Genomic DNA, 16,275 nt, shown 5'->3' on the forward strand with positions numbered 1-16,275 from the left:
TTATCCCATTTTTCTCACAGAAATGGGTAAAAAGATCGCTGTCGTATAGGGATCTGTACGTCCTAGAATTCAGCACGAATCTTTTAGACAGCTCGGACACAGATGGCTGGCCAAGAACTGTAATAGATGACCCACAAGTTAGACACGCACTGGGATAAAATCAAAAGAGTATGTTTGGCTAAGGAAAGTTGGCATACTGTAAGGTTCATCCCTAGCGCGGGCTCCATAACGTTCTCCGGACTCCTCCGCTCGATCACCCTCAGGTCCTTCGGATTGGCCTTGTAAAAATGCTCCACCTTATGGTTAGCCGTCTCGTAGAGAATCCCCCAAAAGGTATCCGGGATGTTCTCTAGGTCCTGGGCATTTACCGGAATACGTACAGAGGCGGTGGAGACGATAGGCCCTGGGGGATCAGCTTGTGCTGCTTGATCCTGAGCAAAGGTGGGTGGAAATCGGGGAGGAGGTGGAGGCGGGCCCCTTTTCTCCTGAGCAGCGGGAGCTATTGAGCTTTGGCTTTTCCCCTTAGCCGGGGATTCGGAGGTCGTTCCTGTCGCAGGAGGAACCTTCTTGGATGGAAGTCGGAGCTTCTTTACGAGTGGCCCCGAGCTGGATTTTCCCTCCTGGAAAATCGTGCGGATATCAGGAACCCCTTGTTGTGCCATCTCCTCGCCTGAAAAAGAGTAGGAAGGACATTAATATACATACAAAGTCATCAGTTTACATAAAATGTGTATGCGATATAACAAAAAGTCCTACCCTCCGAGCTAGAGGAGGAGTCTATTGCCACGACCTCCGACCTCGGGACCGCTGTAGGAGAGGGAGAGCCTAACTCTACAACTTCTTGGATTAGGGGAGGGTCAGGCTCAGGTTCCATCTTGGGGCTGGACTCCTCTACGTATTTCCTAAGTCCAAGGGCAAGGATACCCTGGCGCAAGGAGGCCCACGACCTAAGGTTGGTTCCATACTCTTAAAAAAAGACTGACCTAAAGGATAGGGTGTTGTCTACAACTACAGTGCCCCTGGGTTGGCCCATGTCGTGACGTAGCACTAAATGATCCACGCACTGAAGCAGGGTTATGTTACTGTAACGACCTGGTTACCCCAAAACAGTTACGATAAACAGTGAACTGGAAATTTGACCTGCTACCCGAGTCCTTTGGTTAAAAACGTGCTCTAAGTATGATTAACAGGTTAAGGTAGAAAACTAATAAAAAAGGAATGGATATTTTCATTACAAACTTCTATACAGAGCTAATCAAAACATTTACAAGTTGTTCTCAGTACAAAATGGTCATTAGTGTTCAAATTTACAATCCCGCCGACCTAAGCGGCAAAAATAGGGTAAACCCCCTAGTTCCTCTGAGAACGCCTTGGCTGTGGTGGTCAAGCGGCTGCATATGTACACATCACCACCTAAGCTCTCCACTCAAGGCTGGGTGAGCTTTTCTTTCCCTTTACCTGCACCGCATAACACCCATGAGCCAAGGCCCAGCAAGAAAACACAATAAAGCATGATATAATATCAACAATGATCGTAATAATCATTCAGGACCATCAGTCCAAACAAATAGGTGACAATCGCAAAAGTCACTAATATGGGAACAACACCCTTTAGCCATGTGACGATAGGATCACCAGGGCTTAACAGATAAGTGAGCATTTCACTAGCTTTAATAGGATGGGTGCATGGTGATTAGTCACCAACATAACCTTCATCATGACTCTAGAGTCATAACTATGGAACAACGTTCCCTAGCCATGTGACAAACAGTCACCGGGGCCATATGCCCTGGCTCTGAATAACTAGTCTTAGACTAGCCAAGCACTTATAATTTTCATCGACCTTCTGGTCGGTCCAGCATTAATACCTCATATGAGTTATTCAACGCTGATATCGATTACATCTAATCTTCATTTGGCTCGGAGTTCATGACACTATGCCATTTTTGACTCTTAGGTCAGTAAAACACGACCAGTGTTCAACTCATTGTGAACTTGACTAATAAATCATAGTTTCACAGATGGATCTAATACCGTTGCCGATTCTGACTAATAAGTCAGTGCCACATTCAGATAATCAATGTTCACTAGCATTTACTGTGCAATCCATGTCCAAATTTATCAATCAACATGCCTCAATACCAAACTCGCATGTCACATATACACAGGGTGCAGTTTTCTTACCTCAGGTTCGAGCGAGAAGTATAATAAGGACGACCCCTGAGAACGATCAATCTTTTAGTTCCTTAGCGGTTACCTAATCACAACCAATTATAACCTCCATTAATGAAAATCCACTATAATAGGGTCTTAACCTAAGCTCCACTCTCGGGACCTCGAAACATGCCCACACGGTGAGTAGATTCGATCCCGGGCCTTAAGGATTGAAACCCCAAGTCAAAAACCCTTAAAAATACTCAAACCGGGACTTTGAAGGAACAGGGTAGCGCTACAACGCTCAACCTCTAGCGCCCTAGCACTATACTCAAAACCACCAACATGCCAAAAAGCCTCCCGAGGAGCGCTGTAGCGCCCTAGGGTGGGCGCTATAGCGCTACCTCCAGACCCAAACTCCCCTGAACCGACCTTCTTCATTTCCTTCGATTCCAACCTGATTCCCAAGCTTCCAAATCCCATTCTTAATGCCAAATGAACCCAAAAACCATCCTAACACACCCCAAACATCACAAGCATAGGAACCCTAGCCAAAATTCCCAACAAAACCAAGTATTCACCCTAGAAATCTCAGCTACAAAACAAAGCTAAAACATGGCAAACCAGAGAATTCTATGGTTAGAAACTTACCCAAAGCTCAGCTTATAATGCTCTTCACTGGTGGAACACACTCCCAAACTCCCAAGGCTTGCTTCCCAAGCTTGAATCCTCAAGATTAATTCAAAAATCACAAAGAAAGGTGAAGAGAAGAAGGTATGGGAGGACTCAAAAACTTGCTCTGTTTTTACTACCTTCTTTCAGCCAACACTGGTTGTATCTATCCTAGGGGTAAAATGACCATTTTACCCCTAGGTCAATTTAGGATTTCTAAAGGCTCCCAAGGGCATATTTGGTACTTTCCTCCTATCTCGTTAATCATAATTAACGCTCTCCAATTCCCACTATTCTCAATAATCTCAAACACCAATAATTCACATCCCGTTACCTTTTAATTCCCGGCAACACTCTAATCATTAAAACCACCCCGAGACTCAACCTGAGCCCCGCACTTAAACCTGTTGTGACTAAACCGCAAACTAATATCCAAGATCGTCTCATGCCGAATAGCTCGAACAAACCCACATTATAATGTGGTCTCATCATATATCACCGACATGCATACAAATATACAATTATACCCTCAACGGGCCAAATTACCATCACACCCCTGTAATTTAAATGTGGACCCACATGCATGCATTTAACATCATATTATAATATAATTCACATATACATGCATAATATCATTTAATGGCTTAATTAAACAAATATGGCCCTCCCGGTCTACTAATCCCACCATTAAACCACATCGGAGAATTCGGGGCATTACAGTTACGGTCGGGGTCATTGGGGTGGCGATGTATGAGCTGGTTTGGGTTAAACCTAACTAGCCTAAGGTCGGCGACAACCCTATCTAAGTCCCTAAAGGGGTATGGGCTACCTTGGCCGGAGGGGCCCATTGCTGCCCTCAATGAAGCTCGCTCTACATCAGGGTCCCGAGCGGCCTCAAGAGCTTGCCTCTTCTGCACTAGAGGTACCTCATCCTCTTCTTGCTCCTCGCCTTCATCAACCTGAACACCCCCTTCGGGGATAGGCGGGAGCTCACGGGTTATTGGGATGTTAGCCTGTGCTCTTCTCAAGGCCAGAGTTTGGCCCTCTGTAATTAATTTACACGCCAACATCGTGTCGTCGGACACGAGCTGGCGGTAATCCTTCTTGCTAGGCGGAAGCCTCGACAAAGTATCATATTGACTCCCGAGGGTCACAAATTTGGCCGTCCTCGCAAAAATGGCCGCACGAAGATATTACTCAGTTAGTATACACGCGAGAGATAGCTCCAGATACAAAGGGAATAATTTCACAAGCTAAGAGAGAAAAGAAAACTTACGAGGACGATTAAAGTAACAATGTTCACAGTTGCGAAACCCATTTGACAAAAAGAATTTATCTTTATAATCGTTGGGATGGCTGGGTAGCTTGATGTCTACGGCCGAGTTCGAGAATCGGGTCAAGTAATAAAACCCATCACCTTGCCCTCGTTGATCAGGGCTGGCCTTGAGGCAAAAAAAGTAGAGAATATTCGCCGGGGTGGGGACCTCCTACTCGTGCTTCAGGAAAGGGTACTTCAACCTCGCCAGTAGCTGATACGAGTTTGGGGGGAGCTAGAAGAGTGCCAACTTCACGTAGTTGAGGAAGTTGGCAAAATATTGATCAAGGGGAAGAAAGGCCCCTGCCTTTAAGTGCTCATCGCTCCAGGTCGAAAAGTTGTCCTGGAGTGGCGCGCAGCTCCATTTCCCTTCATATGGAGGTCGAGCAATGAGGACGCTAGTCCCGACCTCAATGGTTTGGGACAACATAATCTTGTTGAACCTTCCTTGGGTCGTGATCTTGGAGAATATTCTCTCTACCTCCAAGAATGCGTCAGGTCCGACCACGACCTCCACCTCCACCACGAGGCAACTAAGGGATAAGGGATTCGGGGGTGACCTCTTTTCCCTTGTTGGCTCGGTGAGACGATGAGTCGGCTGCACTCTTCTTGTGAACGCTCTTCTAGGGCGCCATTAGATCGCCTGGCGAACAAGAATGATGGAACACTTAGTAGACGACCTAGAATTGTTATAAAAGCAAGAAAGCACGAAGGAAGGCTGAGGCTTTTAACGCACGAGCTAAGGTAATCTCAGTCCGCGGTGTGATGCCACGCGCTACCTACGCTACACGCCTAGGTTTCCCAACAAACCCCTGATGTTTAGGGATCTGTGTGCCAGAAAATCAGGCCCCTATTCTCCTTAGGGGGCGGCTTAGAGCAAAACCACCCAAGAAGCGTAACCTCTAAGCAACCTGGTTTCAAACCCTAAAAACTTCTCATCTTCAATATCTTGAATGGGTGTTTCCTAAAATTCGCCATAAATTGCCAAGGTTTACCCAAAAATTAACCAGTTTTATGAATATCACAGTTCTAGAGATATTTTAAGACTTACCTAGTAAACCTAAGTCGAAGCCTATGTGCCAAAGACATTTGGAGAACAACCTAATATTGATTATGGTGAAGTGCGGATAAGCATGATATATAAAAAAAAAAAAAAAGGGAAAAAAGAAACACAGAAGCCCGTAAAAGAAAAGTTCCTTCAAAACCAAAAGACTTACAGTGTGTTGTTCAGTAAAAGAAGTAGACTTTGCAGGGGAGAGTTCCTGGAAGACTCCTGAGTGACTGAGTAATTGTGTTTATGAGGGTTTTTGCAACAGATGGTTTTTGGAATTTTATGAGAAGGAAGAAGGATTTGGAAATGCAGAAGAGAAAAGATGCAGAAAGATTTCAAATGAAAGGTGGTGAATCCTGGAAATTGCCAACCTTATTTATACGTAAAAGGCATAAAACGACGTGGACCGTCCGATCAAATTAGTGCAAGATCCGAGGATAGTGTTTCAAAAGACGAAACGGCGGCAAAAAGTTGGCCATGCCATTAATGTAATCCTCAAAACTCGAACAGACTCCAATCGCAGCGTTCCACGTGTCCAGTACTCAAGTAATGGGAATAACTGGATAATCGCGACAGTACCTTAATAGTCCCCGTCGTGTAAGTCAGAAAATGACGTCATAGAACACGAGCAGGGACTTAGGGGGTAAATTTATGTCATAGAATTCAGAACGAGTCTTTTAGATTGCTTGGATACAGCTGGTTGGCCAAGAACTGTAATAGATGATCCACAAGTTCATATTTCCTTTGTAAAGACAACGCAATTCCCCAAGAAAATAGTGCAAGCTGATGAATACGAAGCTATAGACACGAGCTGATGCTATACTCAGCTCGGGGTATTCTAAAGATCTGCCATTTCCCTGGATCTTTATAAACCTGGATACGTTATATAGACGTGCATGGATAGGCATTACATGCCCACAAATCCCTGAAATCCCGGACACGTAATATAATCGTGCATGATCAGATATCACATGTCCAAATATCCCTACTGACCCATGATCAGTTTTACCTAATGATTAGACCATACCTTAATATAAATTCTAATATTCATCATTAGTGTGAGACGGGTCACACGGGGGATTTGGATTCACGTGACAACCCCAATACCTATCCAGGGAATTTCTCTATAAATACTAAGACCTTGGATAAGGAGAGGGGTAGTATTTTTTCTTTGTAATGCAAAAACTCTGTCAAAAATTAGAGAGAGATAGACAATAATAATATAGAGTAGTGGACTAAGGGGATTTTAACCTCCGAACCACGTAAAAAGGGACGAGTGTTCTTGATATTTCGTTTCTAGTGTTTTTAAGTACCATTTGCTTATTACGGTTTACCATTAAGCACCAATCCATCCCAGCTATTTACATAATTAACTGTTGGCGAAAAACCGCGTCAATAGGATCCATTGTTGGATACTATTTTTCTGGGCATCCCATATCGACAGACTATATCTTTTACAACAAAGTCTAAGAATTTTTTCGAGGTAATAATGGCTAATGGTTCAGCTTCGGTCCATTTTTATAAATAGTCAACGGCGACCACAGCGTACCTTACTCCACCATTTCTAGTGGGCAATGAGCCTATGAGGTCAATTCCACATACTGCAATTGGCCATGGGGAGCTCATCATGTTGAGTTCGGTAGGTGGAGCTCTTGGAACTGAGGCAAGCCGTTGAAATTTATCACATTGTCTGACATATTCGAACGAGTCTGCCTTGACTGTGGGCTAGAAATACCCCTATCTTATCACCTTTTTGGATAGACTTTGTCCCCAAGTGTGGTCTCCACAAAATCCTTCATGAATTTCTTCCAAAATTTTCTTTGCCTCGGGTGGAGTGACACATCGAAGTAATGGCATAGAGTACCCTCTTCTATACAACCTTAATTCCACAATAGTGTATCTTGGGATCTGATACAACAGCTCTCTAGCCCGTTCCGGTCTGCTGGGAGATTTCTGGTTTTGAGGTAATCAACTATTGGGGTCATCCAGGTTGGTTGCGAGTCAATCATGCATACGTCTTCTTCGCCAAGCTCGTTAATACTCGGGGTCGGAAGAAACTCCACTGGGACCACATTCGGTGTATCGACCTCGTTAGTTGTGGCGAGCCTAGCCAATGCGTCTGCATTTGAATTTTGTTTTCGGGGGACTTGTTCTATATCGTAGAATTCGAATTGTCCAAGAGCAGCTTTTTCCTTTTCTAGGTACGCAACCATTTTTATGCCTCGAGCCTGATATTCGCCCATGACTTGGTTAACCACTAGCTACGAGTCACTATAGCAATGTATAGCCTTTGCTTTGAGCTCTCTGGCTATTCGAAGTCGTGCTAGTAGTGCCTCGTATTCAGCCTCGTTGTTTGACGCTTCGAAGCCGAACCTTAAGGCCGAGTGGAATTGTTTTCCTGTTGGGGTAATTAATATGTGTAACGCCCTAAACTCCAGGGCCTGTTACAGTGTGCATTTTAAACAGTGCTAAACTCGCTAATCGATTCATTTGGCCATAATCGTGTAACTAAGTATGATTAGCGGTTTATGGTTAAAATTTTTGGTTAAGATATAACGTTTCACTAAAATGTTTATTGTATACATTGGGATCCCAAAAATATAATTTAAAGGTCAATTACAAGAAAATATTTACAACTAGCCGATCTAAGCAGCAAAATAGGGTTTAACCCTAGTTCATCTTTCAACCCTCGGCCGTGGCAGTCGAGCAGCCGCACATGTACACATCGTCACCTAAGCTCTCCAACTCAAGGATGGTCTAGCTTTCTTTTGCCTTTACCTGCACCACACAGCACCCGTGAGCCGAAGCCCAGCAAGAAAACTCAATATGTTCATGAACAGTAATAACATGTCATAAAATCATAATGTGCATGCCTAACAATAATAGCCTTAACACACATGCAAGCAGGTACAAATAAATGTTTGTGGAGTCCTGTGCTCTGAGTAGATGACTAGTAAGTCAATCTCGATCAGAGGACTAGTAAGTCAATCTCTGAGGTCCCATACCCTCATAGCCATGTAACGTGTAGGTCACCTTAGTCTTACTGACTCTGGCTCTAAGTAACTAGCCTTTAGACTAGACAAGCACTTTTAGTTTTCATCGAACTTGAGGTCGACTCGACATTAATGCTCAGGATGAGTCATTCAATGTAGATGTCGATTATATCTAATCTTTTTTCGGCTCTGTGATCATGACGCTTATGCCACTCTTAACTCATAGGTCAGTAACACACGACCAATGCTCAGTACCGCTGTTGAACTTGACTAGTAAGTCACAACTTCACAGACGGATCTGACACCATTGCCGATTCTGACTAGTAAGTTAGTGCCATTCACAAGTAAGAAAGATTTGCTAAGCATTTGATATGCAATCCATGTCCACATTTAAACACTCAACATGCCTCAATAATAACCATGCATGTCACATATGGGGTGCAGCTTTCTTACCTTTGGTTCGAGCGAGAAATAACAAATGAATGACCCTTGAGAACGATCGATCCTTTAATCCCTTAGCGGTCACCTAGTCATAACCAAATACAATCTTTGATTAATGAAATCCACAATAATAGGGTCTTGACCTAAACCTCACTTCCGGGACCCCGAATTGTACCCAAACGGTGAGTAGATTCGATCCCGAGCCTAAGGAATTGAAACCCCAAGCCAAAAACCTTTAAAAACACCCAAAACATGCATCAGAGAAAATAGGGTAGTGCTACAGCGCTGCCCCCTAGCACCCCAACACTACAACCAAGGGAAATTTGCCCTGGCTAGCGCTACCCTTTAGGCGCTGTAGCTCTAGCACTAGGCATATCACCCTGGTTTTTCCCCTCCTTCGAATCCTCCATTTCCAACCTAAAAAATAAGCTTCAAAACTTCTTTCAAACCCCCAAATGAACCCAAATACCATATACACAAGTCCTAGGCATCATAACCCAAGTATCCTTTGCCAGAAACTCCCATTGAAACCTAACTTTCAAACCAAAAACCCAACTGGAACTCAATGAGAAAACAGAGCAAGAACAAGAGATTGCATGGTTAAGAACTCACCTCAATCTCAGCTTAGGACCCTCTTCAATAGTAGAGCATAACCCAAAACCCTCAAGGCTTGGTTCCTCAAAAGAAGCTTCAAAATCCAAAGAGAAGTGGGAGAGAAATGATGCACAGGAGAAGGTGAAGGAGACTCTGTTTTTTTTTTGTTCACTTCCACAGCCTTCTAATGGGTAATTATAAGCTTAGGGTGAAAAGACCTAAATGCCCTCATGCCTAAATAAAAGCCTTAACAGCCACCAAGGGCAAACCCGTCCTTTCCCACCTATCTCGTTAATCATAATTAACACCCTCAAATTCCCATTATTCTCAAATGCCAATAAATCATATCCCATTACCCTTTAATTCTCGGCAATGTTCTAATCCTCAAATCCCCCCGAGACTCACCTCGAGGCACATAATTAATCCCGTTATGACCATACCGAAAACTTGCATTCAAAGATCGTCTCATGTCGAATGGCTCGAACAAATCCACATATAATGTGGTATTATTCATAATTCACCCACATGTATGAAAATACACAATTACGCCCTTGATGGGGCAAATTACCAAAATGCCCTTATAATAGAATGTGGACCCATATGCATGCATTTATTATCATATAATAATATAATTCACATAAACATGTATATAATCATTCAATAGCATGATAAATCAATTATGGCCCTCCCGACCTCCTAATCAAGGTCCTAAACCTTATTAGGAAATTTTGGGGAATTACAATATGATACCTGCCCCCGATCTATTTTCATTAGAGGATCCGTCGACATAAGGTTTCCACAGCTCGTGGGCTAGGGTTATAATTTTGTCATATGAGATCTCGGTACATTCGACAATGAAATCTGACAGGGCCTGTCCTTTGATAGTTGTTCTTGGGTGGTATGTGATCTCGAATTGCCCGAGCTCAACAACCCACTTTAACATTCTTCCGGAAGCTTCTGGCTTGGACAAAACTTGTCGCAATGTCTGGTCGGTCAGCACGTGAATAGGGTGTGCTTGGAAGTAAGGTCGGAGCTTTCGAGCTACGTGTACCAGGCTCAGAGCTAGTTTTTCCATTAATGGGTATCTCGATTCTGCCCCCAGTAACATTTTGCTGACATAGTAAACAAGTTTTTGTATTTTTTTCCTCTTCTCGCTCTAGTACCACACTAATGACGTGCTTGGTTGTAGCAAGGTATATATACAAAATTTATCCTGTGATTGGTTTGAAAAAGATTGGTGGTTTGGTGAGGTGTTTCTTAAGTTTCTGAAACGTGAGCTCTCACTCCTCTGTCCACTCAAATTTTTGCCCCCTCTCAAAAGATTAAAGAATGGAAAGCACTGATTCGTAGATTTTGAGATAAACCTACTTAAGGCCGCCATTTGTCCAGTTAGGCTATGGACATCCTTATGTTTTTAAGGTGAGGGCATATCGATTAATGCCTTAATCTTGTCTGGATTAACCTCTATTCCCCGTGCGTTTACTATAAATCAAGGAACTTTCCCGAAGACACTCCAAATGAGCACTTTTGTAGGTTAAGTTTCATGTTATATTTCTGAAGTACAGTAAAAAACTCCACGAGATCATCCACATGATTATTGTTATGTTTATATTTGACTAACATATCGTCCACATAAACTTCCATGTTATTTCTTATCTGTTCAGCAAACATCCTATTCACCAGCCTTTGGTATGTGGCTCCAGCGTTTTTGAGCCCAAAAGGCATGACATTGTAGCAGTACAACCCTTTATCAGTTACGAAGCTTGTATGTTCTTGGTCCGGCGCATGTTATATCCAGAATACACATCCATGAATGACATGATGCCGTGACCTGCAGTGGCGTCTACGAGTTGATCTATCCGAGGTAAGGGGAAACAATGTTTAGGACATGCTTTGTTAAGATCTGAGTAGTCGATACAGGTTCGCCATTTGTCGTTGGATTTTGGGACCAACAATGGATTGGCGACCCAATCCAAATATAAGGCATCTCGTATGAATCGATTTTCTTTTAACCTATTGACTTCTTCTTTGAGGGCCCTCTTTCTCTCATCGTCCATGAGCCTTCAATTTTGCTGCTTCGGGGGGAAGCTCTTGTCAATGTTTAGTGCATGGCTTATGACATTTGGACTGATTCCTACCATGTCCGAATGTGACCATGCAAACACGTCCTGGTTTTCTTTCAAGAAGCAAATTAATTGTTATTTTGCCTTGTCGGAAATATTCTTACCCACATTTATCACCTTTGTGGCATCCATCTCTTCGATCGTCATTTCCTCGAGCTCCTCCAGAGGTTCGAGATCGGCCCTTTCTTCCACTCTGGGGTTGATCTCCTCATTTATCTCAAAGACAGGACCATCCATTTCTTGAACAACTACAAGTGTCTGCGCACTTGTTTGACATGTGACGCGTCTTCTTCATTAAATGTAATGGGCTGAGTCTCAACTCTCTGGTGCTTTGGAACTCGTGGTTCGGGTTTGTAAGGAGAACCGTCTCTAGTTTTGCGTTTGTTTACATATCTCTTTTGGGCATTCTTGCCCGAACCTACAATTTGAGGTCCCCTCGAGATGGTTACTACATCCTATCCATCAATCAGAAAGGGTCGTTCATCCTCCCATACTCGGGAGTTATTATTTTGGGCAGGTTGTGCAACTGCTGCCCTCTGACTTGCTGAGGCTTGATTGGAATTTCGGTTTCTAACATATTGTTCGAGATATCCTGCCGAGATCAAGCCTTCGATCTCATCCTTTAGTTGTCGAAATTCATCGATTGTGTGTCCGATGTCTCTTTGGAATCTACAATATTTATTTGAGTCCCTTTTCGCCTTCTGATTCCGCATAGGGCCAGGTCGTTTGAACGAGACCTGACTTTCATTGGCTAGGAATATGTTTTCTTGAGTCTCGTTGAGTTCGGAATACACTGTGTAAATGGAGAAGTATTTATCTTCCTTCTTCTTTTTCCTTCCATCAGCACCGGGGTTATTCCCTTCATTCTTATTTCTTTTAGAGGGGTTATCCCCGGAGGGTTTCGAAGTTGATGGGGCCGCCGAGGTTGAGGCAGAGTTAACATTTGTCATTGTAGTTATGGGTTGAGAGGTCAGGTTTAATGCTAACCTCATCTCTTCTACATTGACAAACCTCTAGGCCCTCCGTTTGAACTCGGTTAGTACCGAATGGGTTTTCTCTATAAATCTTCCCAAAGGGGACTCCCTGGTAAAATACCAGCTTTAACGGTCATCAAGTGGCCACTATCATCGACATTTCGGACTTGAGCCACTTCTATGTTAAACCTTGTAAGGTAACTCTTCAGTGACTCCTCTTATTGTTGTTTGACATTGGTCAGGGCTGAGGCTTCGGGCCTGACACCAACCATAGCCTTGAATTTCTTTTTAAATTCTCTTGCTAGTTGATCCCAGGACGAGATTGAGTGTCTTTGAAACTTTTCAAACCAGTTTTTTGCTGGTCTTGTAAGAGTAGCTGGAAACAACATACATATGAGTTCGTAGCCAATATTGGCTCGCATGATGGTATTAAAGGAGCTTAGATGACTGTACGGGTCTAAATTTCCATCAAATGGTGCTACGTGAGGTATTCTGAATCATTGTGGAAATGGGGTGTTAGAAATATATGGGGCAAAAGGCTCGAGCTCTTCATCAGACTCTTTAGCCTTATCTCTACTCTGCTTGTCTTGCAGGAGTCTGAATGCCCTTTCCAATTGATCTATCCTTTCCTGGACCAGATCCATTGGGGTCAAGCCTGAGCTTGAGCTTGAGGGAGCTAGGGTTATATACCGACTGTTTACGATATTTCAGATGGAATCGCAAATCTGGGTTCGGGGAATTATCTCGTTCCCGGTTATGGTTCAGGTGATCCTACAAATCAGGATGATTCCCCTGATTTCCTGTATGTCTAGGCTCAGTATTTATAAATTCTCACGGAGCGAGTGTAATCCGAGCTCCTGCTTGCGAAGCTTGCAGCCTTTTCTGGCTGTGAGGCTCGATGATTACGAGGTGGGTCCTCTGATGGTCTCCTCACCCCAGCAGATTGTGACCTTGAAATTTGACTCCCTGAAGGTTGAGGAGTCCTGTGTTCTCAAGTAGCCTCCCTTTCATTTCCTTGTCCATTCCTGTTTTGTCGGTTTCCATCCCGACTGCCCTTGCGAGACGGTCTCCGTGGTGCAAGTCGCGAGACCTCTCGGACTAGTGAGGGGTGTCTTATTGGTGACGGTGGATGCCTTATGGGCAACGACGGCTGTCTCCCGTTGTTGACTCTAGACGACCCAGAGCTTTCCCAAACAGGTTCCTGGTTGTTTATTGTAACCTTGGGATTCAAGTTCCGAGCAACTGAAGGAGCTCGATTATTACCCATCCATGCTAACACCTCTGCAGTTGGGTTGTCAGTGGCCTCAGCCCGGGTGTTCCTTCGGGGTCTTGGCTGATGCTGCTGCAATGCTTGTTCCGCCCTCCTGGCGGCCGTGCTCCCACGAGGACATCCTCTCGACCTTCGGGGAGGGGCTTGGGCTTCAACAACTTGCCTGGATAATTCCTCATTACGCCTTGTCGACTCTGCCACCTGTTTGCACAGTTGGCGATTTTCAAGTTCCACGATGGGAACATATCTTTCAGGAATGTAGTATAGATCTTCATCAGGCCTGGGAGCAGGTGACCCCTGAGAACTGGATGAATCACTCATCTCTTCAGGGCCTGGGTTAGCCATGGTTTGCTTTCCAGGTCGTCGTGGATAGTCTTCGGTACGAGGAGTTTGTGTAACGACCCAAAATCCCTAATATGACTTAATGCCTGGATTAGGGGGTCAGGAGGGCCATAATTGATTTATTATGCAATTAAATGATTATATGCATGATTATGTGAGTTATATTATTATATGATGATAAATGCATGCACGTGGGTTCACTTTTCATTATAAGGGTATTTTGGTAATTTGGCTCGTTGATGGCATATTTGTATATTTTCATGCATGTTGATGAAGTATGGATGAGGCCACATTATTATGTGGATATGTTCAAGCTATTCGGCATGAAACGATCCTAGGATGTAATTTAGCGGTTTTGTCATAACGGGGTCAATTATTGGGATATTGGATAATGAGAATGATTATTTGATGATATATTTGGAGTTAGTGAGATCAGGAGGAAATTCTGGGAATTTTGACTATTTTTCCCCCGGCGTTGTATTTGGGACTACGAGTATTAGATTTACTTGAGGTTACTTAAGCTTGAAGTAACCTGTCAGAAGGAAAACTACGTTCAAACACCTTTTCTCTTTCTCCCATTATCCATTTTTACTGTTCATCACATTTTTGAAGGGAACTTGAGTTCTAGGACTTGGATTCTAGCGAGGATCGAGTTATAACAATTATGGGGAAGATTAGAAGCTTATTAACCGGAGGATTTAGTCTGACTCGACTCAATTTGAGGTAATTCAAGCTTTAAGTTTTTAGTTTTTGAGTTTCTAAGCTTTGAATTGGATTTTATGTGTTGATTAGTTTTTGAATTGTTTGAGCCTCGAGTTTTGATAGTTTTGGGCCATTGGGATGTTTGGGAACTTTGATTTTTGGAAGGATTTAAAAGAGGAAAAGCGAAGGTTTTTAGCTGGGTTCCAGGTGGGGCCGCGGCCCTGTTCTTGGGCGCCGCGACCCGAGCTTAGTGAAGAAGAGAGGTGGAGTTGAAAGGCCTTGGGGCCGCAGTGCGTGGTGCAGGTTCTTGTGGCTGGCGCCTTTGTTTGGGAGGCAGGTCGCGACTTAGTAGGGTGGGGCCACGACGCTTAAGGGCATTTGTGGCCAGAATGGTGTTTTAATCGTGGGAACTCAAACCTTAGGCCTCAGGATCATTCATACTACCCGGTTTAGTAGGATTCGATGTCCCGGAGGCTAGGTCTCGGTCCGGGAACATTTTTTTACTTATTTTATAGATGGGAGTTTATATTTGGTTATGATTAGGTGACTGCTAAGGGACCAAATGATTGATAGTTCTCAAGGGTCGCTATTTTATTATTTCACGCTCGAACCAGAGGTAAGAAAACTGCACCCAATATGTGACATGCATGGTTATTGATGAGGCATGTTGAGTGCTCTATACGTGGACATTGATTGCATATTAAATGCTTAGCAATTTTGCTTATCTGTGAATGGTACTGACTTATTAGTCAGAAACGGTAATGGTGTCAGTATTGATTGTGAAGTTGTGGCTTCTTAGTAAAGTTCAGCAGTAGTATTGAACACTAGTCGTATGGTATTGGGTTATGATTTAAGAATGGTATTAGCGTGTTCAATGCAAAATGAAAAGATTAGATCTAATCGATATAAGCATAATCAACATAAGCATGAAATGCTTGACCGACCTTAAGTTCGATGAAAACAAAAAGCACTTGTTTAGTCTAAATGCTAGTTATTTAGAGCCAGAGCCAAAAGGCTAAGGTGACCTACACCTCACATGGCTTAGGGAGTGGATCCCCAGAGATGGAGTTATTAGCCATCTATTCAAGGAAGAGAACCCTAGAGATGGACTCATTAGTCATCTATACAGGGAACAAATCCTTGGAGGTAGACTTATTACTCACCTATCAAGTGTGTGACTCATTAGTTACTTAAATAAGTGTGGCTGGACCTAAGTGTGTGACCCTAACATTTAAGGTACAATAGAGATAAGTGTGGCTGGACCTAAGGTGTTCAGAAATTGTATGATGGACCTAAGTTGATGTCCTGTAGGCACAGTTGCCAAAACTCGTATGACAGACCTAAGTTGATGTCCGTGGCTTAATTTCCACCCCTTATAAGTACTTATCTTTTCTTATACATGTTTTGTTATTATGACATGTTATTATGATCTATGATTATGACCTATGTTTATGACTTAGACGATGTTTATAACCTAGGATATTATGATCTTATATGACTAGCATAAATACCTTTTGATATGAAATTTTGTATGAATTTATGATTGTTATGACTATATGTTAATATGACTGTTGTATTTTGTTTATTAGGCTTAGAAGCTCACTCCTTATGATATTATTGTGCAGATAATTGAGGTTAGAATGG

This window comes from Humulus lupulus, chromosome 8 (assembly GCF_963169125.1).
Source record: "Humulus lupulus chromosome 8, drHumLupu1.1, whole genome shotgun sequence".
Taxonomy (NCBI): Eukaryota; Viridiplantae; Streptophyta; class Magnoliopsida; order Rosales; family Cannabaceae; genus Humulus; species Humulus lupulus.